This window comes from Malaclemys terrapin, chromosome 13 (genome assembly GCF_027887155.1).
Source record: "Malaclemys terrapin pileata isolate rMalTer1 chromosome 13, rMalTer1.hap1, whole genome shotgun sequence".
Lineage (NCBI taxonomy): Eukaryota > Metazoa > Chordata > Testudines > Emydidae > Malaclemys > Malaclemys terrapin.
The window spans coordinates 2,874,895-2,888,865 of record NC_071517.1 but is presented as its reverse complement, the minus strand read 5'-3'; the positions used below and the strand labels follow the sequence as shown (position 1 = coordinate 2,888,865).

At 53.7% G+C, this 13,971-nt stretch overlaps 1 protein-coding gene and 1 long non-coding RNA gene across 4 annotated transcripts in view; one reads left to right on the top strand and one right to left on the bottom strand.

The window, feature by feature from the left end:
* Positions 1-6,677, bottom strand: part of BAHCC1 (BAH domain and coiled-coil containing 1) — an 88,048-nt gene extending 81,371 nt beyond the window's left edge. The window contains exon 1 of one of the 2 annotated variants that reach the window (XM_054047140.1): positions 6,590-6,677. The gene's annotated coding sequence lies outside the window, so the exon portion shown is untranslated. Of the gene's footprint in view, positions 1-5,956; positions 6,045-6,589 lie in introns of those variants that run through there. The other variant, XM_054047138.1, reaches the window with a different exon arrangement.
* On the top strand, positions 6,006-13,382 carry LOC128847601 (uncharacterized). 2 transcript variants are annotated; one of them, XR_008446923.1, is made up of 3 exons: positions 6,006-6,087; positions 9,994-12,179; positions 13,192-13,382. It is a non-coding gene; the product is annotated as an uncharacterized LOC128847601 (long non-coding RNA). The 2 variants fall into 2 exon arrangements; XR_008446924.1 differs by having other exon boundaries at positions 12,538-13,382.
* The last annotated feature ends 589 nt before the right edge of the window (positions 13,383-13,971 follow it).

Here is a 13,971-nt window from a genome sequence, read left to right as displayed (position 1 = left end):
GGGGGGAGTCAGCACGTGCTGTAACTTGCTGCCAATCTCCCTGAAAATAAGCTCTGTTTTGCATTACTTGTTACAAAAACAGGCTACTGGGGCGGGGGGGCACAAACCCACAGAGGGAACGAGTCAGGGGGGCTCTGCCTCCTGCACAGAGCACAAGCACCGACTCACCCCTTTCCTGACATTGTGCCCCCGCCCGCCCCTCCATCTCCAGCCCCACAACAGGCTCTGCCCCCCTTAGCCGAGAGATCGCTGCCCAGGGGCAGGAGGGACCAGTCCATGTGGCCCTATATTTGCTAGGGATTTAAAACAAAACACGTGGTCGGAGCCCGTTGGGGAAAGACCCATCCCAGGGGCTGGTCTAAGGACCTGGGAGAACGTGTCCCTCTGTGAGGGTCTGGCCTAGCCAGCCCAAAAGCCAGGGCAAACTCTGCACAAGGTAGAAGCCACAGGACAAGCTGCCCTCTGACTGTGGCAGAGGTCTCTGGACCCTAGAACCCACCATGGGGCTGGGAGGGGTTGTCCAGAGAGCCCTGAGGTGTGTGCCCCCCCATCCTTGGCCCGAGAACAGACAGGAGGAGACACAAGCCCCTGCACACCAGAAAAGACCTTCACCCAAAATAGGGCTGTACCTTGTTGCCACCTGTCACTCAGGCCAGGGTCTCTGCCCCTCCTTTCGGGGGGTGGCATCTGCCTTAGCCTGCCCCCTACCCAAAGCGCCAGGTGAATCAACCAACCGCCTAGTCATTCCCCTCCCCCCAGAGCTGGGTGTCCCCTCCCCCCGGCCAGGCCAACAGGAGGAAGATTGGGCTAGCCTCAGGAGTGTTGCCTGGGGTTATTCCGCAGTCCACGCCCCTGTCCTGGGGACCATGGGACAAGGAGCGGGGTTCCCCCACCCCCTTTGCTAAACGCCAACACATGCAACCCTGAAGACCTTGTGCAGGGGCATTATTTATGGTGTCTGGGTTGCCATTGCGACTGAGAGCCAGGGAGGGGGCCTGGGGGGGGGCTTGGAGTGATTGATAAAAACGCAAAATATTCAGGGTAGAAACAGGTGGTTTTGGGGGTGGAACCCCGCCCTGGCTGCATTGATCACAGTGGGCCTGGCCTGGAGAGGACAGCAGCGAGGAAAAGGCAGACAGCATCCTGACACCCCTCCCAGTTAAACCAGTTCGGGCTATTTATTGGCCATCCGCCTATAAACATCAATTGCCATGGGAATAATACAGCCCCGCCCCCTTCTGGCCTCCCCCGAGCTAGCCGGGAGCCCTGGCCTCCCTCTTGGTACAGGAGACTGACAAATTTGTTAATGGAATAAATCTACCTAGCTAAAGTGTCTGGAGACAGACAGACAGACAGACATTGCACTGAAGCCAGCAACACATTTTTAATCTCCAAAGAAACCTGGCCGCTGCCTCACAAGCTTTTTGCATTGTAGGAAGGGATTGTGGGGGCATATTTGCTCAAATGCAATGAGCGTTTATAACCCAAACAGGATTTCAGTGCATACACACACCACATACACACAAATATATACACTCACATACAGTGTTACAGATACAGATACACACACACACATCATAAATGGTGCCCTTGTTTACTATAGCCGGGGGGAGGCAGAGTGGAGAGAATTCCCCCCCCCCCCCCCCTTGAGATGAAGGCCTGGAGTCCAATCAGCCCAGAGCAGAGGTTTTTAGGTTAGGAGCTCGGAGCTTTTCCACTTCCAAACGCTTAGTTAATGCCCTGTTAAATGCAGAGTCCTAATGAGAAGCTAAATCTGTCCCAGTGTGTTCACACCCCCAACGCACCACTCCAGGTGTTGGTTGTGTGAGGCTCTCACTGAAGCGACCCATCTGGGGTACATTCAAGCGAGTTTAATACCTGGCTTTCCCCCCACTCCGGAGTTTGGGAATTATGATGAAAAGACAGGAGTCACAGGCACTGGGGGGGGGAGCATTAAAGGGAAGGAAGGGGGTGAAGAGAAAGAGGATGGCAAACGCACAGAGCTAGTGGAATCTTCCATGGGGAGAAAGCCCCCAGCACACGGGGGCTGGATTTTAGATGCAAAGTGACAATAAATAATCCCAGTGACAGGCTCCCAGATGCACCTGGTCCCTACGGAACCCCGAAGACCCTTGTGCGGGGCAGCCCGGGGACCCCCAGTCCTGGCTACCTGCACACCCAGACATATTGCACCAGCCCTGCCTGTCACCCAGCGCCCCTCCCGCAGCACAGAGAAGGGAACCCACGTTGGGGGAGGGGGGGGGACACCGCGTTCTGCGCAAATATGTTGTGACATGTCAAAGGGGGGCATGTTTTGATAAACACGCAATTAGTGCCAGAATCCTGCAGCTGGCAGCTAGGCCCGCGAACAGCGGCTCTGCGCGCCAATGGGAACGGGATTTGCAAACGCAACCTTAAGTGATCATTAGGGCCGCTGTTTGACTTGTGTGTGTGTGTGTGTGTGTGTGTGTGCTGGGCCTGCGGGATGGAATAACTCAGGGCCTTGGGAAAGGGAGGCTGGCTCCGGGGGTTGGCTGAGGAGGGCCCGGGATACAGGGCCGAAGCGCTGGGGCTTTTCCTTTGCCATCCAATGGGAAACCGGCTGGCTGGCTGAGGTTTGACTTTTTTTATTGTTGTGTAAAGGGCAGAGGGGTGTGTGTGTGTGTGTGTGTGTGTGTGTTCCTGGCGGCACAGAGGAAATCCAGTGTGGGCTCCCAGCTCCTGCACTTGGGGGTTCACATTCTTCGGGCGCAAGAGGCCGTGTTCTTTCCCCAGGAGGGGATTCACAGTTGCCCCCACTGCCCTAAGTCCAGCACAAAGTCATCAAAGAAAAAAGGACCCCCCAGTCCCCCGTTTTTGCCCGGTGTTTCTCGCTAAGGTGTTTGCAGGGAGTTACGGCTGCCTCCTGCTCCATCTCCCACTGCACCTGGGAGCGAAGAGGGAGCCGGGATCCAGAATCCCCATTGAAAAGACACTGGGGAAAATCCAGAGGGCTGGAGAGGAGCGGTGCTACCGAGCAGCCTGTCCCCTCAATGCAAACCAGACCTAGGCAGCCGGGGGCTGGGGAGGCCTTGGCAGGCTTACAGCCCGGGGAAGGGACCCGAGCTCTTTGCTTTCTCTTTAAACACTTTTGTTTTGGACTTTTAGCTGCCCCCCAGGCGGGGGGGGAGAAGACAGAGGTGGGGAGCGGTACAGGCAGGGCCCGGGGGGTGCAGGCAGGACTGGAAGCCCCCTCCTGCCTTATCTGCTCACACAGCATCGGAAAGAGTGTGTGTGTGTGTAACAGCGGCTCTGATTTGCACGGACTGTTGAAAAGGCTAAAAGCTCCTGGACAGACACACGCCTGCACCCAGCGGCCGCGCGGGGGGACCAGGCTATGCATCAATTATGAATGGCTTTTTAAAACCACAACCAAGAGAAAGAAATGCTTTTAGGGAAGCCGAGCGCGGCTGCTCTCTCGCAGAAGCCTCCTTCTCCCCCCAGCAGCGGGGCGCGGGGCCCCCCAGCCCTGCCTGCGCCGGGCCCTGCTGGTGGGGTCCCGGCTGTTCGCTCTGTCAGGCCTTTGCAAGGGGAGCCGGCTGGAGAAAAGCGGGGAGATTTGCTTTTTTGTATCCCGACCCCCGAAAACGGGGGGTGGAGGGAGGCGAGAGAATCAGCCCCCCAGCCCCCCGAGCGAGCATCGCCTTTGCACCCAGTGGAGGGGGAAGGCCCCATCCCCAAGCTCGCCTTGGGAAGGCGGGTTCCTTCCCCCCTGGCCGCCCAGGGCGCCGCGGGCCTGCAGCTCCGAGCAGAGCCCGGCGGTTGGGTTTCCTCGGAGCCCGGGTTTTGTTGTGAAACTTGCAAAGAACCGCGCTGGCTCTGCGGTGCCAGGCCGGAGCCATTTCCCCTCCGGCCCCGGAGAGCCCCTTCCCCGGCGATGCAGAACCCGCGAGCCTCCGCCTCCCCCAGCGGAGAACGCGCCCCGGCCAGCCGGCCAGGGACCCCCGAGAGCTCCCCGCGCCACCGGGAGCAGGCGCTCGCCCCGCCGGCCATCTTCCCTGCCCGTCCCCGCTCTGGCCCCCAGCCTCCTTCGTCCTCCCCATCCCCCGCGAGCCTGGGGCCGGGAACCCGCCTCCCGCTCCATTTCCGGGCCTTTCCATCCGCGGCGCAAAGGGGCTGCGAGCCAGGGGGTCGGGTTCCCCCGCCTAGCCTGGGACCCACCGGCCACAGAAACCCCGCGTTAGGTTTGTTAGATCAGAGGCATCCCCCAGCCCCCTCGATGCGCTTTTCTAAACGCACTAAAAATGTCCTGGCTCGTTTCTTGGATTTAAAACAACAACAACAACAAAAGCCAAGCGAAAGCGAGCGAGCCCGCCTGCGTGTTTTCCGAACGAGCCCGGCGCGGCTCCGGCTCCTGCCCTCTCTTTGCAACCGAATTTCACCGAGCACAAGAGGAGAACGGGGAAGAGACACACGCTAAAAATACCGCGTCTAAGCGAACCCCTCTCGAAATGCCCCAACAGCCGCTTCCCGTGAGCGGAACCCAGCGCTCTCATCCTGGCAGCTCGGGTTTTCACTACCTCTTTTGTTAACAGAAAAGTCGATCACTTTAATTAAAAATCGTTACATAAATCTATTTTTTACTAGCACAAATATACTTTCTCCACTGAATTTGCAGGACATCGATATAAACTTTAGTGGCCGAGCCCAGCGATCAGTTTCCTTGAAGAAAACAGAAACAAAAGATTGGGGAGTCGGGGCGGGATCTTTAGGGCGCCCAGGAAAGCACAATCATCCTATGTCACGTCTTCCCTTTTAGAAGTCATTTTAGTCCCATCTGGACGGTAATTTTAGATTGTTTTAAAAGCGTGGATAATTGTATTTCTTTGTAATTAGTTTTCCAGTGTTGGACAGAAACAAAGCTGTGTTTTTCCTTGAGTATAAAGCAGCGATTTAGCCAGAACATTTGGAACTTAAAAATAGCGGTGCAAAGATTGCTACATTTTAGATTGGTTTTAAACTGCAGATTTTACAGGTCCAGTATCACATTTGTGTTTGTATCAAGCCGGGTTTTGCTGCCTGTTTTAACCTGTCCTGGCTGTTTTCGAAGGCAATCATTACGTACAAGCTGTACTAAATACTAGCCGTGCCTACCTCGTGTTTTCCTTGCTCGCTGTAAATCTATTTGCAAAGGAAACCTGGAGACACGATCTATTTTGTTCTCTCGATTTATTTTTGCAAAGTCTCGTTGGGCTTTTAAAAGTACAAAGACGAAAATAATTATTAAAAAAAGAATGAAATCAAGAATTAAAAATCAGAGCCGGGAATGTTATTTGCAGAAGAAAAGAAAAAAATTCTCTCGCCTCTCAACAACAAAAAATGTCCGCAGTGAGTTTTGCTTTAAACCCAGCCTGCAAATTGCAAAAGAGCCTCTCCAGGCCAGATTGCAGGGCTAAAAAACCCCCAAATGTCAACTACGTTCTAAAGACAAAGGTTAAGCCGGGAACAGGCTTATTCGGCGGCTGAACCGTTGCGGTTTTATGAAAGCAGAAGCGATTTATTTTTAAAAAGTTGGAAACGAGAACCATGTGTAGGCTCGGCCTGTCTCGGAGCTGGCACAGATCGGAGTCTGGCTGCAATTGTCCTGCTAGTCCGTACACAAAGTTAGTAAACAACACACCGCTCCCTAATACACAGGAGAGCGCAGCAGAGAAAACGGGGCTGGGTTGAACCCCGCTTTGTTGTGTTTTCGTGGGGGGGGGGTTGATTGGAATAGCTATGAAAGCTCCTTGAACTGCACTGGGGGGGGGGGAGATGCAGAAGTAGACCAGGGCAAGGGGGACCGTTTCCCTCTGGAATTAAAGCCCCATTCGTTTAGGAATTAAGGAGGGCAGGGGGACAGGAGAAAATGCGGCAAAAAGACTTACAAAAAAAAAAAAAGAAGAATGAAAAAGGCAAACAAGCCCCAAGCACCTACCGCCAGGCCGCCGCCTCCCGGGCCAGATCTGCGGGATAAGCCCAAATCCAGAGCAGGGCAGAGACCCGGGCCCCTGGAGCCCCCGAAGCCAGTTTGCAGCGCGGGCCGATGGAAAACGCCTCGGATGCAGGGTAATTTGGGGGGTATGTTGCTTTAATGCGTCCTCTCGCTCTCCCGAAAGCGGAAACGGCTGCTGTTGGGGGGGCGGGGGGTTGGTGTCGGATCCCGGATTTTTCCACGGCGGAGCTGGACGCTGCGTTCTGGGGCCAGCTGCGGTTGTGATTATTTTACGATTTTGCTCCGGTGCCAGGGTCCCCTACCTGCCTGCGCGGAGTAAATCCATTCAGTTAGCGCGCCCGGGGGGCTGGAGCCTCCAGCAGCACCGATTTATGGCCGGGGGACGCGCCTCGCTTCCCCCCAACGGAGCCGGGGCCATGCAACAGACCATGGATGAGAGCGAAGCGGAATCGAATCCCCCCCCGCCATTGCCGCTGACTTTGCTGGGGCCGGGGGGGGGGGGCAGGTTTATACCGGGGCCCCATGCAAAGCTGAGCGGGGCTTTTCATTCATTGCCATCCAGGGCTGCAAGGAGCTGCCCCAGCCCAGCTCTGGCTCCCCGGGCACGGGACTTACCTGGCGGGGTTTGGATTTTCTGGTGCCGAGTTGCATGTTCCCCCTTCCCCGGGAGAGAAGCGGAGCCGCCCGCTTCTGGGCCCGGCCTGGCGGACAAGCGGGACTCCCTTTTCTTCCTGTTCGTCTGCCCTGGCGAATGCAAATGGGGAGGCTGCTGCGTGCATGGCCCCGGCTACATGCCCCTCGGCTGCCCAGGCCCGGAGCTGGCGCCCTGGCTCTCGGGGCGGGCAGGAGCGGTCGGGATCCAGACAAAGTAACGTCCTTGCTGCAGCTGCAAAAGCCAAGCGGGCTGGGGGGAGGGGAGAGGAAATCCCTACATTGCACCGCTCAAAACAAGAGGAGGAAACAGAGATTTGCTGCTCGGACCTTTGCGCACACACCAACAACAACAAGAAGAAGCGACCCCCCCCCGCGCGCCCGGCTCAGCACAGTCCTCGGGGCAGGCGGGCGCGGGCTTGGCACCGGGAGCTCTTTCCCTGCTCTCGGGGGGCTGCTGGTTTTTCACCGGCCTTCCCTCGCCGCGATCTCCGGCGGGCTTGGAGCCTCCGCTTTCTTAAAGGCGCCGGGCTCGCCTCGGCCTCCCGGGGCTTCTTTTGTCTGTTCCTCCTGGCAGGTCACTGCGGAGGCCAGGGACCTCTCTGGGGCAGGGGACCCCCAGCCGCTGGAGCCAGCCCTCCAGGGTCTCCCTCTCCCCTCCCTGCACTGTGGGCAGCTGGTCCTGTAGCACCTAAAGGCCCCGGCCAGATCGGGTGGTGCTGGGCGCTGCACATACACGGAGCCAGATACAATACCCGCCACCCCCACCACTTAGCTATGCCCCTGTGTAGACCCAGCCAGGCCCAGGGAAGAGTGCTTCGGTCACATCTGCACCAGCAGGAAAACTGCCTTCGGTGGGTGCAGGATGTGACTACACTGGGGAGCTCTGTGGCAGGCAGCCCCTGCCCACAAAGGCCTAAAGCCCCATCCTGCCATAGGTTCAGTGACCCAGGGCCCTCCACTAAACCCCTGGAGGCCCACGAGTCATTTGCAGGATCAGGGCCTAGACAAGGCAGGTACATGGTGGGAGATGGGCAGCATTATCCCCTTGAGTGGATGGGCGATCTAGGTGCAGGGAGACTAAGGGACTTGCCCAAGTGCACACAAGGAGTTTGTGGCAGAGCCAAGAATCCAACTGAGTCCCAGATCGGTGCCTTCCCCGCAGGCGCCACAGCCTTCCTCTCCCTCTGCTTGTACAGAGACCAAGTAGCGCCGCAGAGGACCCCTCTGTGCAACCTCAACAGTGCAAACTTTATCCCTGTTTCTGTGGGACTCCCTGCTAGACACCTGGGCCAGTCTGATTGTTTATTTATCAAGTGCCAGCCCTGCACTGGGTGTGCTCAGAGACACAAGTAAACACATTGAAAGGACAGACAAGGTCATACAGGGAATCTTTAGGTGCCAATCCTGCAAACAGACCCACGAGGGCAGCCCCCTGTGCCTACATAGATACATCTGGCAGTTTATTAATTTGTCATAAGTTATTCTATTCTATTCTATGTATTATATATTAATTATCTGGCAGATTAAATATATTTTCCTTTTGTGGCCTCACAGAAAAAGTGAGATCTGGATTCTGATTTCACTGACACTGCTGTAAACAAGGAGTAACTTGAAGACAGTGAAGTGAGACTGGTGTGAAAGCGGCTTGCGATAAGAGTCAGGCCCTAAGTCTTTTGGGGGGGTTGTTGATTGTCACTGCAGGGACAGGGAGAGACGTTTAGTTAGAGTACAATCGCTTTGGGGCAGAGACCTCCTCTTTGTGCTCCCTTGTAAAGCATCCAGCGCGCAGGCCGAGCAATACGCACAACGAACCCTTTCTAATTCTCACTTGGCTAATCCACAAGCCCCAGTGAATTCTCACAAAACATCCCAGCCAGTCACCCTGGGATTCTCAGCAAGGATTTCGCAGAGTTAGTCCAAGTCACCAGGAAAGGATCCAGAACAGAATCCAAATGTCCCCGTCTCATAACTCCAAGCATTTGATCTGACGCGCTAGCCCTTTCCTCTTCATAGCCGTGAGGCCTGGTATTACTCAGAGTGCGTGACTTTTAGTCTGAGCTTGGGATGCAGTATCCTGGGTTATTTGATTGGAGGCTTTTTAAATTATTCTCATTGTGCTTACTTGCTAATTTGCAAATCTGCTGGTCTGCAACACTGAATGAGTTTCTGCTCTGAATGTTTCATCAGTTTTCCACCACCAGGGTTTAGTCTCTTTCAAAGGTGATAGGAAACGTCTCCTTCCCCCCGGGACTCCCCGGAGCCCTGGCCGTTAGTATAAAAAGGGCGGGTTAGAAGAAAAGCTGCATGCGTTCGGGAAAGGTGTCATATAAAGGGAAAGCTGTGGAAATTTAAACTCAGGGCCAGAGGGGTGGGGTAGAAGACAGCAAGAATGCCAAGGTGCAAGCTTCATGCACCTCTCCAAAAACCAAGAGTCCTCTAAGCCAATAGTGCAAGGCCCAACCCAGCCAGGGGTCTGATAAGCAATCAGCCTCTCATTTGCACAGTGCCTGGAAGGGAAGGGCAGGTCTCCTGGCGTTCAGGCTTCCCACTAATTTCAGATTCACAGAACGAATGAGTTTTATCTCTGTGCCCAGGGCCATGCGTGATCAAGGGTCGTATTGACCCTCAATGGGACTGGAGGCCATGGTGAGTCCTAAGCACAATGCTGCTCCCTAGGGCTGTTGAGCAAGTGATTAGAGTGACAGTAACTAGTTGCAAGTAATCAGATTAGTATTCAAAATATGTAACCCTGTGACACACTCTGATCCCTTCACCCACCAAAGGGGAGTGTGGATTCCTCTCCAGTCCTCTGTCCTGCCCCATACACCAAGGGGGTCTGTGGTCTCACTGTGCATCATGGATGTGTCACACCTTCAAGGCCCTGCGCATCTGCCCCCAGCCAACATTTCAGATCTCACCTTCCATCGCATCCCCTCCACCACCCTGTCATGCCCATCTCTGTGTTTTCCTCAAGGCAGCCCCCTGTGCATGGAATGGCCACTTTCTAGTGTAGCAGCAAAGTTATCTATCTATCCGTCTATCTCAGGGGTTCTCAAACTGGCGGTCAAGACCCCTCAGGGGGTCACGAGGTTATTACATGGGGTTCACGAGCGGCCAGCCTCCACCCCAAACCCCACTTTGCCCCCAGCATTTATAATGGTGTTAAATATATAAAAACGTGTTTTTAATTTATAAGGGGGGTGGCACTCAGAGACTTTCTGTGTGAAAGGGGTCACCAGTGCAAACATTTGAGAACCACTGATCTATCTATCGATCTAGCCCCACTACACATACATACATACATCGTGTAGATCTATACAGGTACAGTACTACATCCAAGCCACGTATCTTCTGCCATCTCTCAGGTGCAGGGTGGGCGTGAAGTGGACAAAACAGCCCCACATTTGAAGGAGGGGAGTTTGAGTCAAGGACACCAGGGACCTGCTGCAGAATCTTTGACATCCATGCAGAAGAGATGGCTGTGTGCTCCTTCATATACTCCCTGAAGAAAGAAGGAGGGGTGAGCAGACCCTAGGTTTGGACCTATGGTTCTAGAGAATCTGGTAGGCGGGTGCTCATCTGACTAAGCCATCCTCTCTAGGATGCATTTTCCATCCGGATTTAAAAAGGCTGACAAAGATCAGGAGGGAGCACATGAGGAGCAATAGAAGACGCATGTTCTGGTGTTGAAAGCACATTGCCTGGGAGTCAGGAGGGCTGGTTTCTAATCCTGGATATACACCTTTCTCAGCTATGGTGATATCCCAGGTGGGGGGACACAAGAGACATGGAGAGGATTATTTCCTTTCTTTCCAGGGAGGTGATGTCTCTCATTATGCAGCTCAGAGTTGCAATGGCCTAGTTGTTTTGTTGACACATCACATTGCAAAGACATGTCTAATTTGCTGTCCACTTTCACCCCAAGGTCTCTCTCTTTCTCAGTTTCCCCCTCTCATGTACACACACATCTAAGGCATCAGGTGCAATCCAATGCATTCCAAAGGCCAATGAAAGACTCACCCTGGTAGCTATGATTGAGTAGATCCAGGAAAGCTGCATGAAACTCATGAAAGGCAAGAGAACCCCCCCCCCCACCACCACCACCACCATTACCTTCTACAGTTCAAACACTGTGCGAAAAAGTGAGATCTGTATATATGATTATGAATGCTCTGCCACATTGCATTTAGTTTACTGGTTAGCCCTGGGAGGGGCTGCAGGAAAGCAACCCACAACTGTTGCATGTGGTGTGTGCACTGACAATCCAGTGTGTTGTACATAATGCAAGTGACCTGTCACTTAGCCGTCTCTGTAACAGCAAAACATCCCTGCTGCTGCTCCGAATACTTACACAGAAGTGAAGGGGAATTTTTCTCTTGACCAACTTTGGATCAGGCCCCCAATCTCCTAACTGTCCATAAACATTTCCAGTTGGCTGTCTGCTTCCCATGGCTAGTAGCAGCCATTCTGGCAGGGTCTGTGGTTTGATGTGTGGGTATTTTTCTTTTGAGGCGAGGTGAAGGGGAGAGACACAGCTCAACCGCTCAGGCTGTAGTCCTGAGAAAAAAGGAACCAACTTAACTCCTATGAGCCCTTTCTATTGTATCAGATGTGTTAATAATCGGTTTTGCTAATGCAATTGCTACTATGATGCGAAAATCCTACTGGAAAATGTATTAGAGCAATTATCCTTCTTACTGCCGCAGCCTGGTGTAGTATTAATATTCAATTTTGATGTGGAAGTCCTATTATGTTAATGACTTTTGTGACAAAAGTCGTTAACGTGAGACTTTTTCTATGGTGCAGCATTAGCCGGGGTTGAATACGCACGTGACGCCAAGTACGTCTCACAAGATCAAACAGAAACTTGTGACTATGCCACCCAGACCCGTCGCGTATCCCGAGTGCATTCGCGAGAGCTGCCATTGCTGGGCTCCGACGGGAAAGGAGATGCACTGCAAAGGCAATAATACGACAAGCCAGAGCCCTTTCTAGCAACAGGCCTCGTGCTTCAGAACCACAGCCTGTTATTAGAATCTAAACGAAAGATGGTTGGTCGTAGCACTGGGATTACAGACATCGCCCAGCCAGGTGTACCGGAGAGTAGCTAATGCAGAGTTCTCTGGAGCAGACTTCACAACCCCTCCCTCATGACAAGGTGGATCACTCATTTTAGACCCACATTGGCCTGTGTCCCATGTAAAGCTGCATGTCGCTGTCTCACTGGACATGACTGTAAATTACACATGGCAGAAAAGCTGAATCAGGAAAGCAGGTTATAGAAAACTTTCTAGCCATTAAAGCAGTGACGCTGGCGTCATGGCCAGCTCTCTCCTCTGCTCTTCTGCCAGGCGATTTTTGTGTTGTGTCCCTTGCAGTGAGTCTCCATCAGACATCGGAAAGGTCAGAGTTGCCCCAGCAGGTCTCGGAAGGTTGAGCGCTGCGCTGTGGAGCGAGGCTAATGTCCCTGATCCATTATTCCTGCTCAGGCCCCTTTCATTTCGAAACTGAGCCACGTCCCCCTTCCGAAGGAGCAGAGCAGATACATAAGGTTGGTAAGATAAAGTGCTATCTGCTAATGTCTCCGTGTGAACTGCACTGACTCAGCCCAAAGGGCTAAGCGGAAACACAGAGCTGAAGATGCTCGAAAGCCAAGACTACAAACGAGTGAGTTCAAGAGAGACTTCCGTTTGTTTCTGGGGGTGAGGGTAGATCAAAGGCACCTGGTGAGAAAGCAGGAGGGCTGGATTCCAGTGCATTTTAAAGGGTTGGAACATTCAGCCCGTGGCATTTCCCTCTTCCTGACATGCCCGTTCTTCCTTCGCTCGTAAAGGATCCAAAGATGGATCTGTCTGTCTGTCACATTTCCAAAGTGCCGAACGCCCACCGCATCTCTTCTCTCTACACAGATCCCCATGCACAGTGCAATCAGTCCGTTCCCCATCTCACTGCCTGGCGTAGCTGTCGGGACTTCCTTCTGCTCCAAGGACTTTGGGGATGGCTGGCAAACAGGTGGGAGGGAGGAATGGATGTGTGTCATCGCCCCGGCTCTGACAATGGAAAGAAAACACAAAGCCTGTTGTCAAATCCTGTTTCCACAAGTGCTGAGCTGCACTCATTTCTGCTAGATGACCTTGGCCTAGGCACCCTATGCCGTGCTGGGAGAAGGAAAACCCGGAGCCGATCTGCAGCCCCAATCTCTGCAGCCCTCTCGGCTCCGGAGCGGGGCCAGGGCAGGGAACAAAAGGAAAATAATGTAACTAACACAAAAGATACACATCAAAACAACACAAGCGGATCTCTGCAATAAACAGCAGGGTTCCCCCAAGTGACATCCCCCTCCCGTCGCTTACTGCCTTCTCTCCTCACCTCGGCCTCTTCTCATTGGTTGTATCCCCTGTATGATAGAGGCTTCCTTCTGAGAGGCTAAAGTTAAGGGGGTTGAAGATGCTCTTAGAATCACCCTCTTCCCGATCTAATTCCCTTCACCAGGGCCTCACTCCACACATCCTTATTTACATCTGTGCAAATCAGTGCACCCACTTTGCATTCCATTTCCACAGGTGTGAGCGATGAGAGAAGGCGCCGGGCGCAAGACTCAGCCCCTGGCCTGTGTGTGTCTGACGCCGTGTGCACGCACATGGGACTGTCTGCATAATGACGAATAATGTTTTCTGGAAGGAAAATGCCTTTTTGGGGCGGGAAGGGGAAACGTACCTAATTATGCACAAAGTTCCCAAGTCCGAGTGGGGAATAAAGGCCAGTAAATGAAATGAAACGTATACAGACCTTCATTTGCAAAGGAAGGATTTGGCAGTGCAAACAACCAGCACTTTTTGTTTGTGGGGTGGAGGGGTGGGATGGAAGGTAGAAAGACGCATGAGCGCTTTCTCAAGTAGGGGTTTTGCAAAGGCTCCTGGCGAAGGGTAGCGTTAAAGCCATGGGAAGGGGAAGGTCTATTCCATAACTAGGGCCCTACCAAATTCATGGCCATGAAAAACGTGTCATGAAATCTGGTCTCCCCCCGTGAAATCTGGTATTTTGTGTGCTTTTACTCTATACTATACAGATTTCACGGGGGGAGACCAGCGTTTATCAAATTGGGGGTCCTGACCCAAAAGGAAGTTGCAGGGCGGTCACAAGGTTATTTTAGGCAGGTCACGGTATTGCCACTTCATTGAGCTGGGCAGTCGGAGAGCAGCGGCTGTTGGCCAGGCACCCAGCTCTGAAGGCCGTGCCCCACCAGCAGCAGTGCAGAAGTTAGACTGGCAACACCATACCACGCCACTCTGAATTCTGCGCTGCTGCCTGCAGACCTGAGTGGCTGGAGAGCGGCAGCTGCT